This window comes from Schistocerca serialis, chromosome 12 (genome assembly GCF_023864345.2).
Source record: "Schistocerca serialis cubense isolate TAMUIC-IGC-003099 chromosome 12, iqSchSeri2.2, whole genome shotgun sequence".
Taxonomy (NCBI): Eukaryota; Metazoa; Arthropoda; class Insecta; order Orthoptera; family Acrididae; genus Schistocerca; species Schistocerca serialis.
In genome coordinates, this window is record NC_064649.1 from 13,562,415 (window position 1) to 13,574,945 (window position 12,531).

Consider the following 12,531-nt stretch of genomic DNA (forward strand, 5'->3'; position numbering starts at 1 on the left):
CATTCGTGCACCCAGGTTCGTCGTTGAGTACACCATCGCAGGCGCTCCTGTCTGTGATGCAGCGTCAAGGGTAACCGCAGCCATGGTCTCCGATCTGATAGTCCATGATGCTGCAAACGTCGTCGAACAGTTCGTGCAGATGGTTGTTGTCTTGCAAACGTCCCCATCTGTTGACTCAGGGATCGAGACGTGTCTGCACGATCCATTACAGCCATGCGGATAATATGCCTGTCATCTCGACTGCTAGTGATACGAGGCTGTTGTGATCCAGCATGGCGTTCAATATTACCCTCCTGTACCCACCGATTCCATATTCTGCTAACAGTCATTGGATCTCGACCAACGCGAGCAGCAATGTCGCGATACGATAAACCGCAATCGCGATAGGTTACAATCCGACCTCTATCAAAGTCGGAAACGTGATGGTACGCATTTCTCCTCCTTACACGAGGCATCACAACAACGTTTCACCAGGCAAAGTAGGTCAACTGCTGTTTGTTTATGAGATATTGGTTGGAAACTTTCCTCATGTCAGCAGGTTGTAGGTGTCACCACCGGCGCCAACCTTGTGTGAATGCGCTGAAAAGCTAATCGTTTGCATATCACAGCATCTTTTTCCTGTCGGTTAAATTTCGCGCCTGTTCTGTAGCACGTCATGTTCGTGGTGTAGCAATTTTAATGGCCAGTAGTGTATTAATTCCGTCGCAGGTGTCCTCTCCAGTACAAGAGACGTCTGTCATGTTATTATGATGAGTTAACCGTGTGAGGAAAGCCATATACGGAGACAGGGGGAAGCAGCTTGTTTGACGCCTTGGCTGCTGGCGCGGTCTTCACGGCGATGTTAACAGCTGTTCCCTAATCGTGCGGAGAACAGAGTTTGCGAGTAGCAGACGACCCGTGACCCAGCAGCCCTGTGCGGCGTGAGCTGTGGGCGAGCTCAGAATCACCTCTTCCACTCCCACGCCACGTCTTTTTTTTTTGCCTTTATGGCGCCACACGAGAGCAGCTATTACCTATCAGCTCTGTACGTGGGCGCAGCGTACGTGGTCGGTGTTAACGGAAAGAGCTTAACATTAATTCCCAGGAAAACTGCTCTGTAGTGCGATCTTCCCTCTCCATCCGCGGTTTCGCGTTAGCCGAAGTTCTCTTTCCAGCCATTTAGCTCAGTCACTTTAGCCCATTCATTAGACACGGGGCGCTTCTTGCGTTACTGGAAGAAGTGCATGTCGCGGTTCCGACACATTAGTATCTGCTCACACATTTCGAGAAAAGCGAACTGCCTGAATCGTTAAGTGTACCGAGGCCATTACACAAAATTTCAGTCTTAAAAGTGCACACTGTCGCTTTGGAAGGTTGTAGGTCGTGTAGGAAGAAACGAAGTGGAGCTTCACGGGCTGAAAGGCCATATGGTGCTACGACACTGATTACGAAATTGAGTCAAATTTACAAAGAACATGGCAGCACGAGCTCACCTATGAGTATGACTTTGCACGCCCTCTGACCTGGAGACATGCACTGATTCTTTTTGAGACGATGTCACAAAGCTGGTGTTTCCTCACGTGAGGCAAGCTTGCCCACAGCTGTTGTAAGTGGTTCCTGACATCCTGGATTCTGTCAGTGGAACAGAGTTGACGTCCGACATGTACCCACACATATGTTCTAATGGAGGTGGATATGGGGATCTTTTTGGACACTGGAGTACTTCACCATAAACCAGATAGAACACACACACACACAAATGTACCATATGTGGACGAGCATTGTCCTGTTGAAAAATGGCACCACGATACTGGCGCATGAGAGGTAACACACGAAGACGAAGCATGCGGGTGACGTGCCGTTGTACCGACTGATTTACCTTTACATGCTCTTGGATGGCACACGGAGATCTGAAGAGGTCACGATGTGCTTGGGGCACTATACAGGGCCCCTTCGTTGTGGTAGTCAGACGAGGTGCACCGGAAGCTTGATGAAGAGTATGTCTGCCCTCAGGTTTCCCACGCAGTCCAACATCGCGCTACTGTTCAGGTTTCCCACGCAGTCCAACATCGCGCTACTGTCACATCCGAATGCCCCACAAACCTGGACACTGCAGTGTTCGACCTGCCGGCCAAATGGGGACTCACAATGGGGTTCCTCTCAAGCTGCTGATAATGCTGTCACAAACGAGTGCGCGGCATTTGTCCTTCCTTTACAGTGATCTGACGCTATTCACACCCCTTATGGGCCCTATCAGGCCTGGTAACAACACGAACCTCGCGAAAGCACTTCGGTCGCCGTCGTACCGTGACAGAGGCGCAGGTACAGGGTGTGAATTGTTACACTATGAGAGAAAAACGTAAATTAGTTACAAACTACGGTGTGCACACACTTTATTCAGTATGTAAACGTCTTCGGACTTAGGTGTCCATCACTGGCGATAATGTGGTGCAAACGAATAGACACATTCTGCATGACTGCTAAAGTGTCGGATCATCGATGCTGTCGATGACCTCCTGAATGGCTGTTTTCAGCTCAGCAATGGTTTTGGGGTTTTTGCTGTACACCTTGTCTTTAATGCTGCACCACAAAAAGGAGTCGCATGTGTTCAGATCCGGAGAATATTGGGGCCAATCGGGGCCCATGCCTATGGCCTTTGGCTACCCGAGAACCAGAGTGTGGCCCCAAAGTGCTCCTTCAGGACATCAGACACTCTCCTGCTTCGATTGGCCCGAGCTCCGTCTTGCGTGAACCACATATTGTCGAAATGAGGATCACTTTGGATAATGGGGATGAAATCATCTTCCAAAACCTTAACGTACCGTTCGGTGGTCACCGTGCTATCAAGGAATATCACACCGATTATTCCGTGACTGGACACTGCACACCATACAGTCACCTGTTGAAGGTGAAGAGACTGCTCGACCGCGAGACGCGGACTCTCGATCCCCACATTCGCCAGTTTTGCATGTTGACGACACCATCCAAACGAAAGTGGATTTCGTCGCCAAACCAAACCATACAGCGCATACTAATTCCCATCATGCCTCACGACCAACCGTGCAGTTTAATCTTCATAACACAAACCGTTGAGAAGTTATGATGATTTTATTTCACATAGTTCAATAATTGTCAGTCTGTATAAGCACCTACATATTCATCGATGTTGTGCTCCTGTACGATGCTACACTGACATCCGCTAGTGTCTTCTGCATACGTGTCTTTATTGGCCAGCCAGTATTTACATATATATAAATAAAACGCTACGGTCTGCCAGTTACGGAGTTGACCGCAGCGTAGATATACCTATCTCTACGTGTGTAATATCCTATTTTGGATAAAAAATAAAATACTACGTAGTTTTCGTGGTAGATAGTACTAATTTTTTTTTTTTTTTTTGCTTTTGTACTGAATGCAGCTTCTAGCTTACACACTAAATGTGGTGGTTATGGAAAGACCCATGCTCAAGGTGTCGGTGATACCGTAGCTCAGGCTGTTCGGTCAGAGAGCTGGATGCAATAAAATAAAATAAAAATAAAGGAGTCACGTGTTCATGATGAACTAGGAGGGTCCTGAAATAATCGCCCACTCCAAATGACGAGAACAATAACGAACAAAATAAGAGGGAGAAAAGCGAATAATTTCTTTGATTAGTAGTCAAAACGCCCTAGATACCGGGTTCGAACCTTACCACTGCTTAAATTTTGTATAAAAGTCGTTAGCATTGGCGGCCGAAGACTTCCGGCATAAGAAGTCACCCTCATTCTGCCAATAGCCTTTTCAAAGAGGGCGGAGGAACGGAGAGAGGTTCGGGTACTCTCTTGTCCTAGGGGTGGAAAACTGCTCCTAAAAGGCGGAACAATCAGCAATGATCAACGGCATGACGACACAGAAGGCAACGGAAACCACTGCATCAAAGACACACAACGTGTATCCACACGACATGTGACCTGTAACTGAAGAAGTGTCATGATGATCTCTCCATTGGCAAAAGATTCCCGAATATTCCCCCAGGGTACTGCCAAGGGGGAGGTGACCATGAGAAAAAGATTGAATTACCAACGAATGGATAACGTTCTACGAGTCGGGCTGTGGAAGTCAGAATGTGGTAGGGAAGCTATAAAATCTGAAAAGAGAAATGCAAAGATGAATCTAGATATGTGGGGGTCAGTGAAGTGAAATAGAAAGAAGACAAAAATTTCTGATCAGACAAGTATAGGGTAACATCAACAGCAGCAGAAAGTAGTATAACGGGAGTAGGATTCGTTATGAATAGGAAGGTAGGGCAGACTTTCAGTTACTGAGGAGAGGTCAGTGATAGGGTTGTTCTCATAAGAATCGACAGCAAAGCAATGCCCACAATAGTAGTACAGGAGTACATGCCGACATCACAAGCTGAAGATAAACAGAGAGAAAAAGTATATGCGGACTCTGAACGGGTAATTCAGTACGTAAAGGTACATGAAAATCTAATGGTCATGTGGAATTGGAAAGCGATTGTAGGGGAAGGAGTAGAAAAGGGGTTACGGGAGAATACGGACCTGGTACAAGGAATGAGAGAGGAGTAAGAATAATTGAGTTCTGCAATAAATATTAGCTAGTAACAGCGAATACTCTTGTTCAATAATCACGAGAGGAGGAGATGTACTTGGAAAACGTCGGGAGATAAGGGAAGGTTTCAGTTATATTACAGCATGGTCAGGTAGAGATTTCGAAATCAGGTACAGAATTGTATGGCGTACCCAGGAGCAGATATGGACTCAGATCACAATGTAGTGACGATGAGCAGTAGGCTGAAGTTTAAGGAAGAATCAATACGGAAAGAACTGGGATGCGGAAGTAGTGAGGAATGACGAGATACGCTTAAAGTTCTTTGGGACTATAGATACAGCAATAAGGAATAGATTAATAGGTAGTACAGTTGAAAAGGACTGGACATTTTTAGAAAGGGCAATCACAGAAGTGGGAAAGAAAAACATGGTACAAAGAAGGTAATTGCGAAGAAACCATGGCTAACAGAAGAAATACTTCAGCTGATCGATGAAACAAGGAAGTGCAAAAATGCTCAGCGAGAGACAGGAATACAGCAATATAAATCACTTAGGGATGAAATAAATAGAAAATGCATGGAAGTCAAGGCTAAGCCGCAGCCGGAAAAAATGTGAAGCAACAGAAAAGAAACCATCATCAGAAGGACTGACTCAGCATACGGAAAAGTCAAAAGACGCTTCGATGAATTTAAAAGGAAAATAGGGAATCTGAAGAGTGTAATGGGAATTCGGCTTTCGGCAGTCAAACGCAGAGTAGGCAGCGGATTGGTGGAAAGAGTACGTTGAAGGCCTCCTGCGTGACGACGTGGTAGAAGAAGAACTTGGAGTCGATACGGGAGATACAGACGATCTATTATTAGAGTCAGCACTTTAAACAACTATGGAAGACTTACGATCAAATAAAGAAGAAGGGGTAGACAACATTGCATCAGAAGTTCTAAAATCATTGGAGGAAGTCGCAACAAAACGTCTATTCAAGTTGTGCAGAATGTATGAGACTGGTGACATACCATATGACTTTCGGAAAAATATCATCCACACAATTCTGAAGACGGCAAGAGCTGACAAGTGCGAGAATTATCGCACAATCAGCATAACAGCTCAAGAATAATATACAGAAGAATGGAAAAGAAAATTCAGTAACTGTCAGATGAAGATCAGTTTGGCTTTAGAAAACATGAAGGCACCAGAGAGGCAATTCTGGCGTTGTGGTTGATAATGCAGGCAATATTGAAGAAATATCGAGACACGTTCATAGGACTTTTGGACCTGGGAAAAGCGTTCGACAGTGTCAAACGGGGCAAGATGTTCAAAATTCTGTGAAAAGTAGGGATAAACTATAGGAAAAGGGAGGTGATATACAATATGCACAAGAGCCAAGACGGAATAATAAGAGTGGAAGACCAAGAACGAAGTGTTCGGATTAAAAAAGGTGTAAGACAGAGATGTAGTCCTTCGCCCCCACTGTTCAGTCTATACATGAAAGAAGCAATCACGGAAATAAAGGAAACGTTCTAGAGTGGGATTAAAATTCAAGGTGAAAGGATATCTATTATACGATTAACTGATGAAATTGCTTTCCCCAGTGAAGGCGAAGAAGAATTACAGGACGTGCTGAATGTAAGGAACAGTGTAACGAGTGCAGAGTAGGGATTGAGAGCAAACCGAAGAAAAACGGAAGTAATCAGAAGTAGCAGATATGAGAACAGCGAGAAACTGAACGTCGGGACTTGTGATCGCGACGTAGACGAAGTTAAGGAATTCTGCGACCTTGGAAGCAAAATAACTCATTACGGACGAAGCAAGGACGACATGAAAAGCAGACTCGTACAGGCAAAGATAAGTCTGTATCAACATAGGCCTTAATCTAAGGTAGAACTTTGTGGGGATGTACTTTTGGAGTACAGCGTTGCGCGATAGTGAATCATAGACTTACAGCCGGAACACAAGAGAAGCGAAGCACTTGAGATGTGGTGCTACAGACGAATGTTGAAAATAGGTGGACTGATAAGGTAAGGAATGAGGTTCTACGCAGAATCTGAGAGGAAAGGAATATGTGAAAAACACTGACAAGGAGAAGGGACAGGATGATAAGACATTTGTTAAGACAAAAGGGAATAGTTCCCATGGTACTAGAGGGAGCTGTAGAGGGTAAAAACTGTAGAGGAAGACACAGGCTGGAATACATTGAACAAATAACTGAAGACATACATTGCTTTTCTGAGATGACGTTCACACGGGAGAGGAATTCGTGGAGAGCTGTAGTAAAGCAAACAGAAGACTGGTGAAATACGAGGGTGAGTCAAATGAAAAAGTTAAATATATTTTAAATATTATTTATTGTGCAGAAATGGTACAAAACTGTATCTCTTTTCAACATAATCTCCTTCACGCTCAATGCAAGTTCTCCAGCGCTTACAAAATGCATGAATTCCTTTAGAAATAACTTCTTTTGGTAGTCCGCGCAACCACCCATGCACCGCGTGGCATACCTCTTCATCAGAACGGAACTTCTTTCCTCCCATTGCGTCTTTGAGTGGTCCAAACATACGGAAATCAATTGGTGCAAGGTCTGGTGAGTATGGTGGATGAGAAAGACACTCAAAATGCAGGTCTATGATTGTTGCAACTGTTGTAAGGGCAGTGTGAGGCCTTGCATTGTCATGTTGCAAAAGGACACCTGCTGACAGCAATCCACGTCGCTTTGATTTGATTGCAGGCCGCAGATGATGTTTTAGGAAGTATCTGTGTGACGCACTGGTGACAGCGGTCCCGCTAGGCATATAATGCTCCAAAAGTGACGTCCCAAAAGATAGTCAGCATAAGCTTCCCTGCTGATCTGTTCGAAACGTCTTTGGTTTTGGTGATGAGGAATGGCGCCATTCCTTGCTCGCTCTCTTCGTTTCTGGTTAGTGGAAGTGAACCCAGGTTTCGTCCCAGTAACGATTCTTGCAAGGAAGCCATCACCTTTTCGTTCAAAGCGCCGAAGAAGTTCTTCACAAGCATCAACACTTCGTTCTCTCATTTCAGGAGTCAGCTGCCGTCGCACCCATCTTGCAGACACTTTGTGAAACTGGAGCACATCATGCACAATGTGGTGTGCTGATCCATGGCTATTCTGTAAACATGTTGCAATGTCATTCAGTGCCACTAGGCGGCTTTCCTTCACTATGGCTTCAACTGCTACAATGTTCTGTGGAGTCACAACTCGTTGTGCCTAGCCTGGACGAGTAGCATCTTCCTCTGAAGTCACACCATTTGCGAACTTCGTAGACTTGCTGCTGTGACAAACATGCATCACCGTACTGAACCTTCATTCGTCGATGAATTTCAATAGGTTTCACACCTTCACTACGCAAAAACCGAATAACAGAACGCTGTTCTTCCCTGGTGCAAGTCGCAAGTGGGGCGGCCATCTTTATACTCATACGGCGACGGTATGTGTGCATCTGCACTGTGCTGCCAGCTGCAGGCCATTCTGCTCGCTGTTTGTAGCACGCTTGCCAACTTACAGGATAACGGCGCGAAATTTCTATTTGTTATTACAAATTTAAGCTTTTCATTTGACTAGCCCTCGTATTATAATGAATAAATGAATGAATGAATGATCAGCGACATCAAACGGCGGCGACAGGTTCGTGATACTATTGCTGTCTCCATGTAATCTTGATCCAGGCGAAGTGCTTTGTGGTGTGGCATCTTTTTCTTTTCACTCCATCCGGCGTTTTATTCTTAGCGTTCCTATTTTCTTCTGTCCTTCCACTGCACCATCGACCGCTATTATTAGAGCTCCTTTTCCTCGCAGTATATATCCTAAGGAGTCTACTATCCCTTTCTTAACTAGTTGGAAGAGTTCTTTCTACGTTTACTCTTTCCAGTTCTTCAGTTTTTCTACCTATTTTCTTTTCACCATCTTCTTGAAAACCATTCAGGAATATGTCAATTTTGGCTCTTTCTCCCTTGCTGAATGTCCGGCTTGCACAGCTGTACGGAACACTACCCCGTACGAAGCAGTTAACCAACATTTTCCTCGACTACAACCCCTACTGGGCGCTACACAACAAGCATTTCTTTTCCTGAAAAATTTGCTTTGTCTGCGCTTATCGATCTTATTTCTTTCCGATTCTTCTAGTTCTGCAAAACATCTGTACTCTACAACCTGTTCAATTTTACCTTCGGTTCTTTTCACTTTCAGAGCTTCTCGTCTAATAGATGTCTGTAATGCCTTTGCTCGTGACCTACACCAGGAAAAAAATTCCTTGCAACATCAGGATTCGTAGCAGCAATTTCAGCAGCTCAGTTGCACAAACGGGGTTCTCTAAGGACGCCACAGCAGTGCGCAGTCTCTTGTTTACGACTTCCCAAACTGTTGTTCCACTATCGATGGGAGGTCCTCATACAAGGACGACGTGTTGAATGAACATTACTCACCTGCGAAGAACACGGGCATAGGTGATCGATGAAGCAAGTGCCGGCTTCCGGTCGGACCCGTGACAGATGAATACACATGAACGTAACTCAGAATGAGCCGTTGATTAATAGCGAGAAGACTCCACTTGTTTGGTTCTCTGGTGAACTTTAAAAACAGAGGAGCTGAGTATTGGAAGAGGGAAGGCACTGGCTGCACGCAGGGTATACAGTGCCTAATAGTGAAAAATGTCAGGGGTGAAAGAATACGGTAACAGAAGCAAAGACGTTTTACTAAGCATGGGTCCAGAAACGAGCAGTTTGCGAAAGAATTGAATATGTGTGGCTACGGGCTGCCACTGACTTCAGTATCAAGTGCACTGTGAGCTCAAAAGTATCCGGACTCCTATTGTGTAATGCAGGTGTTACGACAGGCGATGGGCGGTGCTGTGTTGTCAGTAGAGAAGTAGTAATAGCAGAGTAGATCTGTGAGGAGAGTCCAGTGATTCCTTGTCACCTGAGTAACAAGTCCAGACCTCCTAAAACTGCCCAGTTAGGATGCTGGTCGTACGACTGTGAAGTAGAAACGCGGAAGAACAACCGCAGCTAAACTGACACTACGCAGATATTACATACTGATAGAGAGGGACTGTCGGCCATTGTGGAAGGGTGGCTGGTAAAACTGTAAAAAAAAATTTCACGAGATCAGTGGAGGGAATGACTCCTGCATGCCAAAGTTGTACGAGAACTCAAGGTAGCGCGGTGACTGTGTGTAGGGAGTTAAAAAGAGTTGGGTAGAATGGTGGAGCAGATTCTGTTAAGACCCGCGTTTCTGCAGTCAATGGTAAGGGGCGCTCGAGGTGGCGCACAGGGCGACTGCACTGGACAGTGGATGACTGCAGACGCTACACCCTGGTGACAGTCCGATGTACCAGGGTGGTTTTGGCGAATGCCTGGGAGAACCATCAGCGCATCTTCAAGTTTTAAAGCCTCTGCCTGAACTTTAATTCCAATTCTCATTTTTGGAACCGCGCGACCGCTACGGTCGCAGGTTCGAATCCTGCCTCGGGCGTGGATGTGTGTCATGTCCTTAGGTTGCTTAGGTTTAAGTAGTTCTAAGTTCTAGGGGACTGATGACCTCCGCTGTTAAGTCCCATAGTGCTCAGAGCCTTTTGAACCACGCCTCCCTCTTCAGTTAAAATTCCCGTTCACGCCTCAGCGCTCTTGGTATTCCCTGTAAACTCCAACAGCATTGCAGAGGCTATCGAACATCTGCTTAGTGAGGTGGAGACCCGGCTTCGAATCCCGGCGTTGGTACAAATTTTTGATCGTCTCTTCAGTCTGCATATGCACATCTTAGATGTTTGAGACTCGAGAAGATCTCTGGTATCATACGGTACGATTTGATAAAAACACATATGCGTGCGTTTCGGGCTGGATGCTCCGTTTCGGTCGATGCTCAGGTGATGTTCCATTACAGTTGGAAAGCGTCTGCTGTGCTCTGCGAGTGTACAGGGAATACCAAGGGCACTGAGGCGAGAGTGATAATTTGGGTTTACGAGGGAAGCCTGCAAGGGTAGTCGTGCAGTCGTGCAAAGCCACCGTGCCGTGGTGGTGTAGTGTTTAGCACATCTGCCTATGGACCAGGGCTCCTGGCTTCAAATCTCAGTGTTAGTACAAATTTAATTCGTCGTTTCAGTCGGTATACATACCTCATAGATGTCTGGCATCTGAAAACGTCTCTGGAATCATACAGTTTCATCTGATTTCGGACACGGACTGGCGTATCCAGAATCCCCACCTGAACGCAATGGAACCCCTTCTGGATGAATCTGACCAGTGATGCGAAGAAGCAGAGGGCTCTGCCCGCACCATTCAATTAGCATGCCGATTGTGATGTCACTCCTTTCTTCGTATATTGAAACGGAAATAAAACAGGTAGTCTTCTTTAGTTTCGACTGTTCAGAAAGGACGGGTCGCTGTTCCTCCACAAACACTCAGAGACTTGGTTGAAGTTGTTGCCAGTACTATTCAAACCATCGTGAAGGCGAAAGTTGGACGCCACCCATATTGATGTCCACTAACAGGTGTCCCGATACTTTTGATCAGATACTGCAGTATAGTAGTTAGAACAGCCGCATTTTATATTTAAAATTCACATAAACAGGCTCAAGTCTCATCCATGGTCAACCTCAACAATGGAGACAATACCGCTTCAGCGTTTTGCAGCTTACAGTTTACTGTACTCTCCGAACCTGTTAAGTGTGTCGTCCTGACATCTGGATGCAATACAGCCCCTATCTCTGAAGCGCTTCAAGGATTGTTTCAAACACCCCCGGTGCAAGTTGTAAATATTGAGAAGCCTTTTTAAAATATTTCTTTTTTTGGGGGGGGGGGGGGGAGGGGAGGGGACGTGGCCCACAGACTCAACGTGTTTTGTGAATGGAAAAATAGTCCAGGTAGGTTGCATTACTTTTTTTATTATCTATGCGGTTGGCCAGTTTCGATCTTTGGTTATATCTTAGGCTTCCAGCTTCGTTTTACACTAATATATCGCTGGTACATGCTGGTGAGAATACATCTTACTTCAGTGCGTATGTGGCACAAAAACAATATACTATATTGTACGTGGTTACGTCTATTACCCGACACAAACGTCTGTATCGGCTAACAGACGTAACCATGTGTGTCTGCGTGCTAGACGCACTGGAACGACACGTGAGTTATGGTCTGGGGTTCGATTTCGTATGACAGCAGGAGCACTCCCGTGGTTATGGGACACACCCTCACTGCAAATCCGTACGTCAGTCTGCTGATTCTACCTGTTGTGCTGCCACTGATCAACAGCACTCCTGGGCGTGTTTTCCGACAGGATAACACTCGTCCGCATACCGCTGCTGTAACCCAATACGCTCTACAGACTGTCTACATGTTGCCTTGCGACAACTCCAGCGTCATCCACAATCAGTGTTAACCGTCCCTGTATTGACCATCCACGTGTAACAAGCGTGGAACTCCGGCCCAGAAACTGACACCCGGCATTTGTACAATACAACGCATGCACGTTTGCATGGTTGCATTCAATAATCTGACAGCAACGCCGGTTACTTATGTACACTAGTGGCTATTAAAATTGCTACACCACGAAGATGACGTGCTACAGAAGCGAAGTTTAACCGACAGGCGGAAGATGCTGTGATATGCAAAGGATTAGCTTTTCAGAGCATTCACACAGGGTTGGCGCCGGTGGCGACACCTACAACGTGCTGACATGAGGAAAGTTTCCAACCGATTTCTCATACACAAACGGCAGTTGACCGATGTTGCCTGGTGAAACGTTGTTGTGATGCCTCGTGTAAGGAGGAGAAATGCGTACCATCACGTTTTCGACATTGATAAAGGTCGGATTGTAGCCTATCGCGATTGCGGTTTATCGTATCGTGACATTGCTGCTCGTGTTGGTCGGGATCAAATGACTCTTAGCAGAATATGGAATCGGTGTGTTCAGGAGGGTAATACGGAACGCCGTGCTGGATCCGAACGGCCTCGTATCACTAGCAGTCGAGATGACAGGCATCTTATTCGAATGGCTGTA